Raw genomic sequence first — 19,637 nt, 5'->3', positions numbered from 1 at the left:
GGAGTTGTGCTAGGTGGTAGAGATACAAAGTCACTGAGGTGAGAATAAAAACATAATCATGCTTCCTTCTTCATGGAACTGAGAGTTAACAGTATGTGCTTTGAAATAGGTTAAGCTCTGCACCCCTATTATATGCATGTGAAAACTTTTTTTTTTCTTGAGAAAGAGTCTTGTTCTATTGCCCAGGCTGGAGTGCAGTGGTTTGATCACGGCTCACTGCAACCTCCGCCTCCTGGGTTCAAGCAATTATTCTGCCTCAGCCTCCCAAGTAATTGGGATTGCAGGTGCCTGCCACTACTCCCAGCTAATTTTTGTATTTTTAGTAGAGACAGGGTTTCACCATGTTGGCCAGGCTGGTCTCGAACTCCCGACCTCAGGCAATTTGCCTGCGTTGGCCTGGGATTACAGGCATGAGCTGCCATGCCTGGCCTGAAAACTAATTATTAATCACACAAAAACACACACAGCAATACGAATGCTGCTAAAATACGGTTCTAGAAATCCTTCTATAAAGCGCTAATTTTTCAGATTAGTGCAAACATTTTTATTTTAAAAGCATATACTATAGATATTTTTAAATGTTTGATTTGATTCTACATTCATCTTGTTTAATCCAGGAATTATAACCCTTTTGAAGTAATGATTAGTGCCAAATCGATTTTAGTGTTGCTATTCGACTTTAGAATTGGCATTTTCAAAACAAAAATGGCTTGTATGTAACACACAAATATTGATGCATATGAAAAAACACTGGTATGGCTCAAGCCACTCCAGAACACTGAACCTTTCTAAATGGTTGAAGTCTTGTAGCTTTTATTCAGATTAGAAAGTTTTTTGCTTGTCTGTTTTTATACTAATGGAACACGTGTGGCGGGATTTTTTTGTATGTGTGTTTTACACAATGATTCCACTAAAAAGTGTTGTCTTCGTCTCTGCGTTTCTTTCATACCGTGTGTGTGTGTTTCTGTGTGTATAGTTTCAGATATGTGTTAGAGTCTAATTAAACTACTTATTTTCAGAGGACAGCTTTCCTCTTGAAATAATCCTATTTCTACATTTTTAGGGAATTTAAAAAGTAGAACAGACAGGGGATATGATGGAGTATGACATTGCAGGTGACTGAAATTATCGACAGTTTATATTCCATGAGGGAAAATAGTCTAGGGAACAGCAACTCAATGCATGTACAAAAAGAATACTGAGAAAAAATACATATATATATATATATGTATGTGTGTGTGTGTGTGTGTGTGTGTGTGTGTGTGTGTGTGTGTATAGTTTGTTTGGTTGGTTTTGAGACAGAGTCCCACTCTTTTGCCAGGCTCCAGTGCAGTGGCGCCATCTTGGCTCACAGCAACCTCCGACTCCCTGGTTCAAGCGATTGTCCTCAACCTCCCGAGTAGCTGGGACTACAGGCACCTGCCACCACACCCAGCTAAATTTTGTATTTTTAGTAGAGATGAGGTTTCACCATGTTGTCCAGGATGATCTCGATCTCCTGACCTCGTGATTCGCCCGCCCGCCTCTGACTCCCAAAGTGCTGGGATTACAGGCGCGAGCCCCTGCTCCCGGTCTAAGAGTATTGAGGATATTTTCTGCAAGGGTAAATTACATGAAATCTCCAATTATGGGAAGGCAGTGGAGTGGAGGATAAAATAAAGCAGAGGAATAAAAGTTTTCTACAATAAAGAGTATTAGCTATCAACAAAATGGATTCTAAGAAGACTGGCTACGATTTATTCATCTTTGTACTACTTTCTCTTCCTTCCACTTACTTCCTAGGCCCACTCTCAAACAATGCCTGTCTTAGTAATAGAATGAACACTAGCTAAGAAGTTAATAAACCTGCATTTAAAGTTCCTTAGGTTATTAGTTAGTGTATGATTACACTAATCACTTAAACTCTGGTTCTCAACTTCTTCATCATCATGAGTGATAAGATTAAATGATCCTTAATGTCCATTCAAGTTCCAACATACTTTTTTATGAGACTTGAATACATTAGCCCCAGTTTATTTAGCAGCATATTGATCTTATAAAATGTGAAGACTCCTGCACACTTAGGTATTTTTAAAACTTTAGATTCTTTCAAAGGGAAAACTCTAAAAGCAAAATAAACATAGCAGAGATGAAAATGAATAAATATTAATATTTTATTGAAATTAATTATATATGCATAAATGTGTATATCATGTGTGACCTTCTTTGCTATGCAAATAATAGTCTCAAGTTATTTATCTTTATATAACTCATTTTTGTTACAAGTTAGATTTAATGTTAAAATCACCTGAGTCATATGAACATTTTGCTTCCCAGGCAAATTGCTTTCCAATTTCTGTAATAAAATGTATCTTGAATATTGCTTTTAGATTAGAAATTTTAGTGGGTTAATAGGTAAGAAATATATTAGTTGGAACTCATACACAGTTCTTATAAGAAGGCAGCACCAGGATGGCTAACAAAAGCATTACCAATAATATAAAATGTACTGAAGTACTAGCTGTGAATATGCACTGTGATTATTTAAGAAAGACATTCTCAACACAAAATTAAAATGCATAACTTTTGGAGCAGTCTAAGTATAAACCAGATGTGTTCTGAAGGTAAAAGGCAGCTAGGAGATACAAAGCCTGTGGCTTCATGAAGGAGTTGATCAAATGTAATCATATGAATTAGTATAGTGTTCTAATACTTAAATTGTTAAACTTTAAATGCTGTAAACGCTTTTAAAGTTCATGAACTATGGGTAACAAAAGTAATATTTTTGTTATCCTGTTTTTTTTTTCAAATTTTTAAGAACAGCAATCACACATTGATTTCACATATAAAATAAAAATCTGAATGTTACATTTTTGTAATTTAACTCAGGGTGGGTCCTCAATAAACAAATGTATTTCTCTGAATAGCAAATTTTGTAAGTAGCTTTAGGCAGCATATCAAAGTCTTATGTGAAAAGTATGCTCTCTAACTTTCACAATTGTTAACATTTATTTGCAATGAAAGTAATTCCGAATTTTCAGCCTCTTTATGTGAACCTCAGATCCTCTTAGCAGCATTTGTTAGCCTCTCTAAAACACAGAGACATACACAGACATCATCCTCTTGGTAAAATGAGACAACAGAAGAAACACTTCTGCTCTAGGACATCATTAGAGCTGGACAACAGCCTGAAGAGAGAAAGAAAAAAATGTTATACCAACATGCCCTTACTGAATTTTTTTCCTCTTGCAAATGTTGATGGCTGTAAAGACTATATAGATAGTTGAGAACATGCATATTTTGTCTTGCAATGTGTCACTTGATTATCTCTCTTCTGAAATTTTATACTACTGATTTCTAGAATACTGATTTTCTAAAATGAAGCTTATTCTTACCAATAACATTTTAATATTATACATTTCAGATGATTTTTCAGCCATCCTGTTTTCATCAGGAATACATTTTGTGTCAATTAGTTTATCTTTTTTTAATTAAATTTAGAGGATGATGGATTACAGTAGAATAATAACACACAAAAAAGTTTAATTTAAATGTTTTACCAGTAAAATATATTTTATAATTAAAAATGCGATGATTTCTCTTAAAGCAAATCTCCCTTAATTTTGTACATGAAAAATGATCAGCTTACTCTTGAAAACCAAGTTGACGCAATTTGCAAAACATGTTATTCTCCACACTTGGTGATATATGATGTAAGCACAATCAAGAGCCGTTTGGCTTCTTCCCTACTGCTACACCTATCCACTCCTTCCTCACTGTGAACATGCACAGGCTGGGGGTGCTATAGACTCATGGAAAACCAGAGGGCTTTATGAATTTATAGTATCACCACAATATGCAAATAACCATTGTGGCTACTACTAACTTGTATCTGGTGCAATAATTGAAACCAAGATGCACATTTAATAAGTGGTTTCTATAGCTTTAATTTACCTGTGAAATGTGAAAAATAACCATTCTCAATTTTGGAACTGAAATTGTATTTCAGAACATGGCCAAGACGTACTAAAAGCATAGACATGAGCCCACTGCCTAAAACTCTTTTCTTTATTTTCAGAAGGGAAAGAGAGTTAGTAGGAAATAAGAGAAATACTTAAATACCACTTTAGTAAACAAACAGAGATTTAAGTGCTTTACCTGTCTTTGGGTTTTTAAGGTCGGATACAAAGGACCTTAAAGCGTTCATATTGTCTCCTTAAAACCCTCTACTTCAAATTCACCCTTACAAGCTACTACTCTCCTAGGAAAGAGGAAAAGAAAATTTCCACTGACCCAGCTCGTGATTTACATACAAAGAGCAAATAAATGAATGGAGTGGGGGATGGGGCAGTGAGAAGCAATCTGTTTCCTTTTCAACCGCAGAAAATAAGATTACTTACCAAGAACATTTTTATCCAGGGCAAATGTTTATTCCCTCTATCATTCAGCGCCTCAGTCTCTGCAAGAAATCAATTTCCACCCTACCTTTCCCTCCTATTTCTAAAAAAGAGAGTGAGGCGGATAATTCTTAAGCTTCGGGGTCCGGAGAAAGATAGAGCTAGAGCGAAGGGCAAAAGACTCCCACAGCGCTCTTTATACAGATCCGAGCTCTGAGAGCGAACCCATGGGGAGGGGGCGGGGGATCTTCTCTAAGGAGAGTACTCCGAGTAGGGAGGGGGATTCATTCTGCAGCCAAAATATAAATCATCTACAAACAGATTACTAGCCTCTCAGTCACACAGGCAGTTCCCTTGGGAAGCCGGTTTCAAAGAGGAAAAAAGAAGTTCCTAGAGACAGAGAGAGAGAGAGAGAGAGAGAGAGAGGGAGAGAGAGAGAGAGAGAGAGAGAGAGAGAGATTGGGGTTTGGCTTGCAGAGGGAATGGGGCCATGGAGAGGAATAGGGAGAAGGAATAAAGCTAATCTTACCGATCGATCAGGCGATCGTTTGTTCAGTATTGGGACACGAAAATGGCAAGATAATGCATTCGGCAGCAAAGCCATTTCTAGCGCACTCTCCCTCAGTAACTGCAGGAATCAGAGGGGAAGCAGGCGCCTCGAAACCTACCACTTGCTCCCCAGGGACCGTCCTCAGAACCTCCAAAGCTCTAGCTTCTAATGCAAGGCCTTCGGAGCTGAGGGTTCAGATGGAAGTCAATTGCCTTGAGTCACGGGCAGCAGGAACGCCAAGGAAGTGGGACCTGGGAGGGCTGCTGCCGCCGCTGCTGCATCTAACCAGGGTTCCCGGTCCCCTTGACTAAGCCTCCCCGGCACAGCGCCCCCGAAAGCGCCTAGCGACTCGGCCTCCTCCGCATCTTCAGCCCTTCGATCACCACCCGCACCCCCCCACCCCCGCAGCCTCATGCAAATCGCTGATGATCTGGTCATCGTAATGTGACCGTAGTGGCTTATTTGGGAAGTGGGGGAATTGGTTGTGTTGGGCTTCCTTACAACGCCTCCCTCAGTTGCTGCGAGTGAAAATGTTCAAGGGAAATACTAGTGAAATGCACTGATGGAATACTATTAATCCTAATAATAATGGTCCCAACGCAGGTAACTCTCAAAGAACTGAGAGTGGGAAGATCAGAGCAGGATTTCCGAAGTGGTGCCCTCTTGAATTCTCATTGGATCCTCCCCAGCAGCCTAAATCATTCTTGCTGCTATATCTATCAGGATGACTACAGCCTTGCTCACTAGTTCTCTCTCTATCTCGTTGTCTTCAACACATCCTTTTACTTCTCTTTGCAGATTTATCTGTATTCCACCTCCTGTTCTCTGGGGCAACACAGCTTCTTCCTTTCCCCACTGTATGGGGATGTACAGCCTGTAAATTTTCACTTTGCTTAAGGATCACTACGAATCACCCCCCCCCCATTCTCCCCCCCCCCCCACACCCATATAAAGCATTTTCACATTCTGCTTTCTTGCCTTGGGGGTTCGTGGCTCTCTGTGTAACTGGCTTTTACTTGGTTACATGCCACCAGGAACTGCTGATTATTTTAAAGTCCCACTACCCTGCAGCTCACTACTTTACCTTGATTTGGAAGATCATGGAATATCTGTTTGAATCCTGGATGTATTTTTCTCACAGTCTTCTTGCTTCCTGAAATTTCCTCTGGTAAGTTATTCTCTTTATCTATTACTAGAAACTTAACTAGTGTTATTTTTAATAAGCTCTGTTTTGTTGAAGTATTTCATTTTTCACATTTTTGTTACTTTCGGAAATGAAAAATCCATATAACTATATTTATTAATTAGTATGTTAGTGGCAATTGCACTACTAAGACATATCCCATGTCATGTATTACCCTAATATCCCATGTATTACCCCAATATCTTTTACCTTCTTTATTTTTTAAATTTCTGTCCTCATTTATATTACAGTTTACGTTGACATTAATCTCCCCCACCCCCATTAACCCTTCTTGGCACACATTCCTGTGCCATTTGAAAGGTCACATTTTATATGTTTATCTAAGAGAGAGCTTAAAAGAGACCTTCTGACAATTGCAAGGTCTGGAAAGTTCACTAGTCTGATCTTCAGAAGGTTGTTCAGGTCAGTATTTGTTCATGATAAGCAAGTACATGACTGAGGGAGGACTTTGTTACAAAGTGTATTTTTATGAATTTAGCAGGACTTTAAACACTAAAATGCCACTGAATGGTAGGAAGAGGACTGTGAGTTTTGAGGGCACCATTTTTTTTTTTCTTAAAATATTTCAGATCACACATGAATGCGTTATTTTGGGCATTGTATTTTAATTCAGGCATAGTATTTGTCAGTACATTTCTGATTTTGTGAATTAGCTGGTGAACAGTTAATTGGACACAGAGTACTCATTTCAGAGAGGAGCTATCAGAAGAAACCCCTGATTATCTTGGTTCTGATAAATTGAAATTCAAGAATAGACTTTACATGAAAAATTTAATTGCCTCACTCTTCACACTTGTCTACCCCCCCCCTGTGTTTAATAGGCATGTTAATATGGTCAGTGCCTTTTGCTTTTATGAACATTTCTATGGACTTAACTGACAAGATTATCAGCTCCCCTTCCATATAGTTATCTTGAGAAACATTTTAATCTTTACTTTTACTTCACATATTGACACATAATAAGGAGAACACCATATTCATTTAAATGCCAAACCTGCATGTATCAGTAATTTCTAACACCCACTGAGGGTTTTCTCTAAACATCCGCCCCCCTCCCCCAAATTAAGGACAAATTCCTGGTTTCTACAACATTTCCTTTTATTGGGATAGATGGAGGTAAGAACCTATTGTTCATGCTTTTCTTTTCTTTCTTTCTTTCTTTCTTTTTTTTTTTTTTTTTTTTAATTTCTGGGAAAGAACTATTCTTGTCGTCATTGATGACTGACGCGACAACCCAAGCAATGCTTTTTTAAATTCAAAAGCCCTTTTAGCTCCCAGACATAAAAGTACTCCAGCTGCAGCGTCACCCCATCCCCCAGTCTCGGGATTCAAGGGCTTTCCCCCCTTGACTCCCACCGAGAGGGAACAGGGCTGAGACTGTTGTCCGCACCACTTGGAGCCCCTCACCCGTCACTAGGTCACTAGTTTCTACCTGATCTCTTTCCCAGTCCGGTCGTCCTGCCTGACAAGCCAGTGCCATCAGAGTCCGTGACTTCATTTGAAGAAAGGAGAGCTTCATATAATTCAATTCAAACATCCTCTTTGGAGGACTGCTGTTGTTGCGCAAGGGTGGAGGGAGGGGGAAAAAAAAAAAAAGAAAGAAAAAAAGAAAAAAAAAAACAAGTTTCAGTGCAGTCAGATCCAGTAAGGAACAGACAGTCGGTGTTTAGGTAAGTGCGTTTTGCTGTATTATACCTGAAGCTCAAGCGTGTGAAAGGGAAATTTACATCTGAGGGGCTCCGGCAGCCAAGAACGTTTTAACTGGAGGGTTATCAACAGGCGACTCTGCGTGGAGATTTCTCCGCAGCTCACGGCAACGCCTTTGCCACCTGAGCTCAGGGAACGGAGGAGAGCAGGTACCTGGTTGACCAGCTGGCCCCAGGCTTAGTGTTGATGTGGGAATAATCCGTGCGTGTAGGAAAGGTGTCCCCCACTCTGACCCGCTAGCGCAGGCTCTGCACTCAGCCCCTGCGGCTAACGTGTGCTTGGTGTGGGCATTTGCAGCCCGACAGAGTGGGGTGCGCCAGGGGGTTTCCACCCTTGCAGAATGCTCCATTTCCAACCTTCCTCAAGACAAACTTGAGCAAACCTCTTCTGTATGAGAGAATAGACTTAAGATCTCCAGAGTCTCTTAATACCTTTTTGTGTTAATATTTATTTATTTTAATGGGCTATATTTATTGTTAGTAAACGACGGTTCCTCAGAATGCCTGCTTTATGAAACCCTAATCACTGTCCTTGTCTGACTGCGAAGTAGAGCTCAGAACTGTTGAATGACTTCTTAGGCTCTGTGTTAAAGTATCATTGCTGACGGTCACTCCTTCCTTTCCTTCACCAACTCCCAAGAATCTGGAGGGCGGTGAACGGAAGAGAGTTAAATTTCAACTTGAAGCTAGAGCTTGGAATATAAGGCTGAAGTTAAAAGCAAAGAGTGAGGATTTGGAATCTGTCTAGCTTATACCCACTTTAAAGTTGGTCTTTTATTTTTATTTTCCTCTTTCTGGAGGTGGGGGTGGGAAGTAGAAAGATCTGGGACTGGGAGCGCTCTCTTCCAGCGTCCACCGGAGAGGGGGTGGTGCTTCTTGGCCGCTGGTTACTGCTGGTTCCACAGCCAAACAGTGACAGAGAGTTGAAGTCTCTGATGGCTGTTCTCCTAGTCCCCAAGAGTTGAACTGGAGAGCCTTTTACTTTGCACCAGGTCGAGAACGTGATCAGCCCTTTAGAGAAGGAACCTCCTTGTAATAGGAATTCTACTGGGAAACGCCGTGTAGGCACTACCTCCGAAGATAAGATGCATGTTTGGAGCTGTGTAAAATGCCCACCGACTGTTTGAAAGGAGGAAAAGGTGACTAGGGTTGCAAATTAACCTTAGTATCACTGAAAAATACTCTAGCTAGTCAAATGTATGTAAGCAAAGAAGAGAGCACCAGGGTATAAAACTGCCACAGAAGCTTGAAAGACAGATGATTCAGATTTTGGGGACTTTCTTTTGCGTGTTACATAGATTTGTTTGTCATCATGCAGTTAAGCAGGTAAGGAATGAATGTATTTTCTTGACAATCATATAACTTGTGTTTTACTATCATGTGATTTTTTTTCTGTGTTGCAAGCAATGGAATATCTGCATTTTCAATTGGTCCTGCTATGATGCATAAGTTCTTAATATTCACATTCATGAACCAGGGTAAAGCAGTTTAGATGTTTAACATGTATTAATTTAACTGTTTAGTGTGCATTTATTTAAATGTGTAGCCATGTTACAAAAATCATAAATTGGACCAAGGTTAGAGGAAGAAATGGGAAGGGTAGAGAGTTAGAAGAAGAAATGTATAACCTTAATAAAATATGGAAGATGGCAGTTGCAGAAATGCATTAAAAACATTGCTTCTTGTTAAGGTCCCAGACCTTAATATATAAAGGACAAGTGAAGAACTATTAAGGGTTTCTTGAACTAACAAAGTAATTTTGACTACTTGAGAGAACTGTTTTGTGGGTATTTCCACTATTTTCTCCACCTTAAGAAAAAATATATGAGGTGGGGGTGGGTTGGGTTGTAAAATGGAATGAAAAAAGAAGCTTGCCCAAGGGCAGTGTTGTGTAGGACCCCAGTATAAAATCTTTGGGTTTAGAAAAACAGTTGGAAAACTGAAAAAAAAAAAAAAAAAAAAAGAAAATTTTGGATTTTCTTTCCCAAATAAATTCCTTTCACATTCTCAGTTTTGTAGATTGAGCAGCCAATAGATTTCTTCCACTATCAGATTTTTCTCAATTAAAATGGCAAACACATTCTGAATATTCAAATAAGTTTTGTTATTATTATTGATATTACTTTGTTATTTTTTGTTAACATGTTGAAGGAGCCTGGACTTTCCACACAGTGAAGCAAAACAAAACAAAACAAAACAAAAAAAAACAAAAAAAATTACTAAAACACCATCATAAAACTCCTCTACTTGTTAATAACACTTTTTCTTCTCTAAGAAATTGTATTATTTAAATTATCTCTGGTAAATAGTTTTAGTACTTACATTTGTTGATGTAGATCCCTGATCAATAATTTTTCTGCTAGTATGGCTTACTGATAAAATCTTGAAGAAATAAGAAAGATAATTGTAACTTTGGGTTGTAAAATTGCAAAGTTGTAGTGATTTTCTCAGTCGGATGCAGAAGGTAGTTTTTACTCCACTAGAGAAAGTAATTTGTCAATGAATTCTAATTCCCCAATACTTTTGTGTTTAATTCTTAGTAATTTTATTGTAGTAGATATACTCATTGTGTATATGTTTGTGTGTGTGTGTATACATATATATTTGTATACATACACACATTTTTGGTGGTTGGAGAAGGTATTTATTTTAAATCTATGTTATTTTAATAATGTTTTCCAAATGAAATAGAATGATACCATATAACAATCAATTTCATTTTCTTTTAATCAGATAATAGGTGATTCCATCCTCTCATAGGACATTTTAGTTTAAGAAATTCATCATCATAGAAATATACATTTTCATAAATTACATCTTGATTTTCTTCATGCAAAGTTACTGTACATTATAGTTAAGTAAATACAACCTAAGTAGGAAGAAACCATTGGAACTCAAAGTGTGTGTTTGTGTGTGTGTAATTTCTACCATTAGCTTGACTCCTAGATTTGTGTATTCTTTAAATAAAAGTGGAATTTATTTTCAGTGTAGTGTATTTGTGTGTTTCTCTCTACAAGTACAAAGAATACAACTGTTGGGATTTCCAAACTTTTATGTTTCATTATTAACCTGTGATTCAGTTTCTTATGTTTCCTCTATTTATTTTTAGTTTTTTCATATTATCTTTAAAAGAGGCAGTTATTTACTAGAATAAGAGTCTGAAACATTTAGTAAATTGGGTATTAATATTAAAAGAGTCCAGGCACAAATGGGAATGACACCAACTTGTGTTATATTTGTTTTGCACACGTAGTGTTTTTAGAAAAAAATTATTTTTTCTTGAAAAATATCCCAAATATTTTTGGATATTATGATTGTGTGCTTATGATTAGTGATGTTCTCTTCTAAGGCTTTTAATGTTTTTCTCTTTCACATCCTAATAATGGGTTATTGGGAAAAGTAGAGTGCTTATACATCTAGACTTCCTTCCTGAATTTCATTTCTAGTTCTACTTGGGATTAATGTAATCCTGGTAAGACGTTCTTGACCACTCTTCATTTATTTTTCTCATCTCTCACATGGAGAAAACAATGCCTACCTCAGAGAGTTGTAGATAAAAAATGATGTAAGAGATGGGGATGCTTTAAAAAGGACAAATATATTATGAAAACAAAATATATTTTTCAAAGGATATCATGTAAGTTTGAATTTTTAATTAGTTGTTTTTGATAAAGTTGTATCTCCACACAATAAATATTATTGACTCAATTTTTAAAAAATATTAATATCAAATCTTGGTCAGTGGCGTTATGGTGTCAAATGAATTTAATAAATATTTGATATTGATTAAATATAACAGTTTTATTATGTGTAATTTGAAAAGCTTGAAATAATATACTTCCTGAAGCATATTCATTGTTGTTTATACTATATTTAACCTTTGCTTTTATTCAGTTTTGGATAGAGTCACCTTTACAAAATAGTTGCTTTTGACTGATTTGTCATTGTTATTTAATAAAAAGAACATCTGATTTCTTAGCAGATTTATATTGTCAACCTGATGATCTCTACTCTTAATTGGGAACAAGATTAAAATATTTTCATGTAATAACTTAAAAAAGGAGAAACTTTAGACAAACTTCTAATTTCTAACACTTTTTACAAACTCATAAAAAGTTTACCAGAATTAATTAGGGTGACATCTGGCATTTTTGGTGTTTTAATTTAGCAAGTACTTGGATAAACTTATTTAGACACTTGAAAGTATAACTCTGTCCACTTTCTTCATGAACTACTATGTGTTCTGTATAATTTTATTATTTTAGTGTTAATAAATCATAATTTTTAAAGGAAAGGAAAATAAAAAATAATCTATGTGAATATTATTGACTGCTAATGGATAATCTTAGTTGCTAAAAGGAGGAGGATAGTTTAATAATATTTATTCTGTTTTAGGAAATATTCCATTTTTTGAAAATGAGTGTCTGAGTATGAAATTTAATAATGAACACTAATGACCTTTCTACTGAAGACATACTTGGAAGTTCTGGCCAAATTCTTAATTTTTAATTTTTTAACAGTATCAAATAGCCACCATAACCATTTCATACTGGTTATCAAATGTCCTCACAAGGAACTTTTTTAGGTTTCTACCCCTATCTTTTCAAAGCATAAATATAAGCTATCAAGAATATTTGTATCCAGTTACTCACCTGCAGACCTATCCAATTACAAAGTCTTCCTAGATAATTACTTTATAAGCTTACTTTATAAGATTTTAATCCACTCCTCTACACTTAATGTTTAAAATAAAGTATTTGTTCATACAGTTCCGGAGCCTTTCCCAATTTCATACCCAAAATAACTCATCATGAGTAATTAATTGATGCTCTAATAATTGCAGTAACTCAATTATGATTTACTAATCAATATCTTTCCCAAAATTGAAAAATATAGCATATATATTTACAATGAGTTGACTGGATTAACTGATGTTTTATCATGAAACATATATTTGTGCTCAAATTTTGAAATGTTTATATGCAACCATGATTGTATAAATTGAGATGGTGAAAAATGACACGTAATCTACTAAACTGAGAAATCTTACAGATTCTCATTCTCCTATTTCATTGTTATTTTCAATAATCACTATTCATTATTTGTCAATGTTTTATTTTTTAAGTTTAGAGTTAAAAAATACCCTCAGTGCAACCTATTTTTACTATTTTTTTTCAGAAGTATTTGTTTTAATGCCTAAACTCTAATTTACTCAGATGAGATGTGGATGCCTTTAAAAGCACCCAAAGCAAAACAAATTCCCTTTAATAGCTAATAAAGTAGCTACCATATTATAGTTACAGCAAATTAAATCTATAAAGTACACATTTATTGATTAAATTAATAAATATGTGAACATTACATTAGAATGTATTATAGTTCTCTGCTGTGAAAGAATTATTCTCTCATAATGGTGGGTTTCATTTATATTCCATTATAGATTTATTGTGAAAGAATACTTATAGATAGACTTATTTTTCCTGATTTCTGTGAGTATCAGCCAAGCTCATCAGGATTAAGCTTTTTTTTATTAACTTTTCTGGACTGTTGCATTTTGTTAATTTTGAAAGCTATCTCTAAAATATTGCACTATTAAAAAACAATCTAGCGTTGGGAAGACCAGAATTCAGTAACCATGCATTTTAGATTGTTCAGCGTCAAATAGTGGCCAGTATATAACTACATTGTTATTTTATAGATTAATTAAATTCTTACTGTCACTAATAACAAATATTTTCTTTTAAATGTTTCAGATGCTGTCCAAAAATGTAAGTCAGTCTAAACAACGTGATTAAATTAAATCAAAGAATAAATTTAGGTATTAAGGCATGAGTTTATTCAAGTATGATATTAAAAATCACATATCTATGTGAAGGTTGAGTATGATTATGCTCTGTATAATACCTTATCCATATATTTTTAAGATAAATTTTTGTAACTGTTTTTAAATATGAAATTTAATGCTGTCTGCTGAAGCCCCTTTTGTTATAGTTAACATAAACATAAAACAAAAATTAATAAAATCAGGAAGTTCCTGGGATAGATAATAAATAAAGTGGTTTTCATGACTTCAGTATGGTAATATTTCTGATGGTTTGAAAATTCAGTCCTGTAAATGTATATACACAGAAGAAGTCCTGTTTTTTTCAGACATGAACACCTTTTAAATAATACACTCTAAATTTGTAGAAGAAAAATTATGAAAAATTGAATAAATTACACAACAAAGTTGCATAAAATACTATTTTAAGATAATTAATGCTTGCTTTCTTAACATTTCACATATAACACCAAGCATGTTAATACATAGACCAAGTCTAGTTTGTTGAAAACATTAAAATTAAATGACTATACTTGAGTTTATAGTAATAGAATTTCTTATTATTCACCCAGACCAGTTCACTAATATACAAAGACACAGTACTAGTACATTTTATAAATATGATAAGTAATATTGTCAAGATTATACCAAAGAATAATGAGGAAGAAGACTGTAAGTTTCAAAATGGAATAATCTAGAAGAAAATTAATTATCAGTACCAACTAGATTAATTAACAGTACCAACAACTAGAAAGTGTGTTTTTTTTTTCCTAAATATGAATTTTACTCCAAAGAGAGTTTTTTAAACAACTTGTTAATTTTATTTAAAAAAAATTCATGGATAAACAATTATGAAGAAATCTGTGCTTATCAGGTGTATAAGATATACTCATTTCTACTTATTCAATGATTCAGTAGGGAATTTGGAGTAATTCAAAGACAGCATTATTATTTTTCCTAATGTGAACTAAAGAGAAGTGAATCTAGCCTTCTCTGTGAATTGAAACTTAAACTTCATACCTAAGAAAAAAGGGTCTCCTGAAAAAAATTGTAAAGGGCATTCAAAGCGTATTTTAGAAATAATTTTTACACCTTTTTAAATTTAAATTAATTGTTTTATGCAGCGAACTCAATTTTGAGTGGAGACACTCTATGGATTTATAAGCATCCTCTACTCCCACCTCCAAAAAGATATGCAATTTTGCAATCCATAATTCCTTGTTTGAGAAGGATATATCAAAGTTAGATTATTGTTTTATTAAATGTATAGCTATCTTTATATTTTGGTCAAAAATATAATGCTAATATGTTTGAATAGTAACCTACCTATGGGGAAAATAATTCAGAGGATTCTTGTTTCCTTGTAGAGTGAACTCTGGCAGGTTTTCATATGTATCTTTCATCCAGCCCTGAAATGAAGAAATTTTAAGAACTATCTTGTTCAACCAATTTGAAAGACGAAACAACAAATTACAATTGTAAGATAGACCAGAATAAAAATGAAGATGACTTTTGTCATTATTGCTTTTTAAACCTATCATTCATAGCTGCTAATTAAGAAAACCAATTCTCATTTCGAGTAAGAATCAGCAGCTCCAGTAATAAGTGTTTTAATTAACTGCTAAATTATTTATTTCTTTTTAATAATCTTTAGTAAAGTAAATAAAAGTTTATCATCACATGATTCTTCAATTACAGAAGTGATATAACTTTGACATGCTTTTCTGTATTTTAGATATATATTTTCATCAGTCAAAGCTGAAGACAATTTACTCAAGATCTTAAACCAGACAATTATTAACTATTAATTAAAATGTATTTATTACTAAATATTGGTATCAGATAAGCCCAGTAATAGTGATTACTGTAATTATTGTTCAGAAGATAATTCTTGACAAGTTCAAACAAGATGATTTAAAAAATTATCTCTTAGTTTGTGCATGACATGCTAAGAAGAGCTGATGTTTAATAGTCTCTCTATGTCAGGTATTGTAATGTCTCATTTTAATTTTATTTCGTTTCAAAATTTGGCTGATTCTTTTTTATGTAAAGACTGTCATCAAAAATCTTCAAAAAAGTTTTCAAAAATGTTTTTAAAGTTTAAAAATTGTTGACTGTTCTTTTGAAATAGTACTTCATAACCTTTTGAGTTTGAAGACAGTTTGGGCTATTTCAGAAGTTATATTCATGTATTGACAAGTGGTCCTTGGAAATAATCAAGCGTTCTCATAATTGTATATTGGGGAATGATAAAAGTAGATGTGTATTGTAGGAAAGAAAGCTTAGTTAGACACCATATAACTTTTGGAGACATTATAAGGCTAAATTCTGGGTTTAAATTTGGGCTATCCAAGCCTCTCTGTCAATTGGGTAAGTTGTGCTAAGGTTAATTGCTAAAGAGGCATTCTTTAATTAGCAACACCCAGAGTTCTGACATGCTTTATTAGATGGCAGTTAAGGAGGCTTTGGAAAATAGCATATAAAGATTTAAATACTTGGTGTTAGTCTTGTTAGCTTGTTGTAAATCACTTTTGTTTTTGACTCTTTAAAAAAAAAAAGTGCATCAGACGTATGATGAATTATGTGCACTGGTGTAAACCCTGGGAATATAACAATGAAAAGATGTAACCATTGCTCATAAGATGCTTACAGTTTTTTGCTATTTGTAATATACTTTTTAAAATTAATCTACTAAATCAAATTTAATGCTTGGCCACTCATTTTATTTGCATACAAGTCCAATTTTGATATTGTAAATATAACTATCTTAGAGACAAGAGGGTTGTCTATTCTTCATTATAGAGAAAAGTCAATGAATAATGGATTTTCTATGCAGGGTATTAAAGAATAACTATTAAAAGAGAAATGGAGAAGCCAGGACATTTCTGAAAATAGTCATAACAATTCTCAGAGTGATGATTTAGTGGCATTTTGTGGGTTGTTGTGTTTTTTATCTCCAAAATATGTTGGTTTTTTAATGAAAACATTTACAGTTGTTTTTTTATTTTAATAATTAATGAAAAATCAGATTAGCATTACAAGGGTTTATTTACAAATTTATTTTTAATTCCATTTATTTATTAATAAACTCCATTTATTTAGGACCTTCTAGACAATTTCGCTTGTTGGTGCCATAGAAACATTAGTGTATAAAACAGAGACAAATCAGCCTCATGTTGCCTAAAATACAGTGGAATTGTTACCATGTGAATTGAATGACTTCTGTAACCAGCAAGAAGACAAGTTAAGGGGTTTACCAATAATATTTGTAACACACGTTTGTGGGTTAAAAATGTTGAAACACTTTCATTTCCTTAGAAATTGGTAAAAAAGAAACTGAAGATTATTATTTTGAAATTCTGAAAGTTTCTTCCTATGGACTAGATCATTACTACCTCTTTTTACCTTAGTAAAAATTTTTATTGAACCATCTTTGAAAGCTCCTTAAATGTAATACTTCTTTGTTGGTGACTTCAGAGTACATGCTCTTCTTTATGCTTCTCAAGAAAATAACTTCTAATTAAACAGCTCATTTCACCTTGTATGCCTGGTTAACTCCAGGGTAAGACTGGGAGCAATTACAGATCAAGAGATGTCCATTTGGTTACCAAACTCCAAGATTTCTTTGTCTCAGTATTGAGTCTTTTTCTTAGATTTTATTAGTAAGCCTTTATGTAGAGCAGTATGAATATCTTTGCTGAACCATTTTTGTAGTTTTAGTTTTTATTTGAGATCGTTGTTAAAGGAAAAAAAAAACCAAAAAAACTTTGTAAAACTGAAATTGAGGATACTATCCAAAAGTGCAGGGGCAATATTCTTCACATTTTCTTTAAATTGACACTTACGTGACAAAATTTTTTTAATAATAAAAAACATTTTATTATCCTTGCAAGTGGAACACTTTCTATTCTTAGATTCTGCCAGGAAAGGCAAAATCATGTTGCCAGTCACAGCAACAATTAAATCTTGATATCTGCATCCAACATTTCTACTTCCTTTCTACATATCCTTTTAATCTTTATTTTAAATTGTCTTCTGTTTTACTGTTTTGGTAGAAAATATATTAATTGTTATACATTTTCTGAAGCTGTTAAGGAAAAAATATTCATAATACTTGTTAAAGACTTGTAGGATTGACTTTATTCAAGGTGGGCTACTTTAATCAGGTTTGGTAAGTGGAAGACAGCTATTTCACTCAACTCTGAACACAACAAGAAAAAGTAGCATTTATAGCCAAGGAGAAGGATGGGGATCAGTGGATGGAAAATTGCTAAGAGAAAATACCAAGGGTAAGAGGGGGTTCTGGCTAAACTGTTCTAACAGGATTCTTGCTAAAGACAGGCGAGGGTGGTCAGATATCACCTTTAGGATAGTGGAGAATGAGGAACCCAATCAGATATCTATGTGGATCATATATTAAAGGTGAAGATTCTAATAAAACTGACTTAGCAGGATTCTTGTTAAAATTGGACAACATAGAGATGAATACAGAAGCTCAGAAGTCAGGGCCTGAGAACTGAGTTAACAGGAGCCTGAGTAGAGTTAGGTCCAGGAAAGAGTCTTTGTCAAAGGAGTTCCCTATATTTTATATTAAAATTAGGTTTTCCAATCTAATATACTTTCTCAACATCTTTCATTTGAACTTCATTCCTTAGTGCCTGACTAATTTTTTTTATGAATGAAAACAGAGTACAATCTGAATCTTACAATGATATTTTATTATATGATCAGCTACATTGAAACACATGATATTTCATGTTTATCAGGTAACCTGAGTGATTCTGGTATTTGGGGCTCTTAAGAATAACTTCCCCTATGTGCCAGGCCGACTTAAGGAATGGAACTCACATTCTCTTCATTTTTCTAATCAGTTCTACCATTAAGTGTTAGCATTTAACTTACTCTTTATTGGTAGGACAAGACTGTATTGATGGGATCAAGCAGGAGATTAGTTTCCTTAGGAGTATATACTTCTCAGAGGAATACTAACCCTCATTAATTTGGAAAACGCTTAAAGTTGTAATTCAGAGGCACTATATTGCCTGACCAGGTAAAATAAACAACAACGGTCTTTTGGAACAGAGGTTTAGCAGAGTTATATGACTAGAAGAACTCATTTCTAAGGTCGGTATTAACTGGTATAATATGATTGAAGACAAGGAAGCTCTGTTCTTTTGAGAAATAAATAAAAAAGAATAGAAAAATAAAAATGTGCAATAATAATGCATTGCTAACACATTAATATAATAATCCCCTGCTAGTGTAAGCATATATAATAAAGCAGCCCCAGAAGATTTATTTTTTATAAAGTTAAAAAAATAAACAGGAGTTCAATTCAGTGCCTGTTCCAAAAAGTTACTATGCCTAAGACAGTGTGTTACATAGTAGGGGCCCCAGGGATTACAAAAACATAATAACTGCCAGCAAATCTCTCATAATCTGGTCATATGAACAAAAGTGTTAAAAAGGATAACAATAGCATATTGTAAAATTTTACAAGATTCATTAATGAAGATCTATCCAGTCTCTACTTACTTTCATAATTTATGACCTACTTTGTTAAAAAAATTTAAGGGAGTTATTAATATACCAAGACATTTGTCTTTGAAATTCAAAAGGGATTTCTATTTCAAATAAACATCCATTTCTGCCATTTTTGTAGCTGCTCATTGGATAAATTCAGTTTGCTGTGATGCTTGGAATTAAATACCATTTTACTTTGAGGATTATCATTAATTTTTAGTTTTCTTTTTTTTTAAATGTCTTTACTTTTTGAAAGATGTAGTTTTTGTTATAATTCCTAGAGTATCCAGTGATAATTTTTCTTGTTAAATTTCAGAATTATTTTATTCCCATTTGTACATGTTATTGTTTATTTCAACAGAAAAAAAAACATAAAGGAATTATTTCTCTATACTCTTGTTGGAGTATAGAAATAGAATAACAAAATCCTACCTATTTATAGGGAGAATGGCCTACA

At 34.2% G+C, this 19,637-nt stretch overlaps 1 protein-coding gene and 1 long non-coding RNA gene across 5 annotated transcripts in view; one reads left to right on the top strand and one right to left on the bottom strand.

Moving 5' to 3' along the window:
- Positions 1 to 2,139: 2,139 nt before the first annotated feature.
- On the bottom strand, positions 2,140 to 5,284 carry LOC105484613 (uncharacterized). Its single transcript, XR_989083.2, has 3 exons — positions 4,906 to 5,284; positions 4,380 to 4,479; positions 2,140 to 3,167 (listed from the first exon to the last, which is right to left on the bottom strand). It is a non-coding gene; the product is annotated as an uncharacterized lncRNA (long non-coding RNA).
- Positions 5,285 to 5,357: 73 nt separating this feature from the next.
- Positions 5,358 to 19,637, top strand: part of LOC105484614 (BMP/retinoic acid inducible neural specific 3) — a 399,147-nt gene continuing 384,867 nt past the window's right edge. The window contains exon 1 of one of the 4 annotated variants that reach the window (XM_011746431.2): positions 5,358 to 6,094. The gene's annotated coding sequence lies outside the window, so the exon portion shown is untranslated. Of the gene's footprint in view, positions 6,095 to 7,575; positions 7,801 to 8,689; positions 9,163 to 19,637 lie in introns of those variants that run through there. The other 3 variants (XM_011746438.3, XM_011746433.3, XM_011746432.3) reach the window with 3 other exon arrangements.

The sequence above is a fragment of the Macaca nemestrina genome, chromosome 1, assembly GCF_043159975.1.
Source record: "Macaca nemestrina isolate mMacNem1 chromosome 1, mMacNem.hap1, whole genome shotgun sequence".
Lineage (NCBI taxonomy): Eukaryota > Metazoa > Chordata > Mammalia > Primates > Cercopithecidae > Macaca > Macaca nemestrina.
This window is presented reverse-complemented; position numbering and strand designations above follow the sequence as displayed.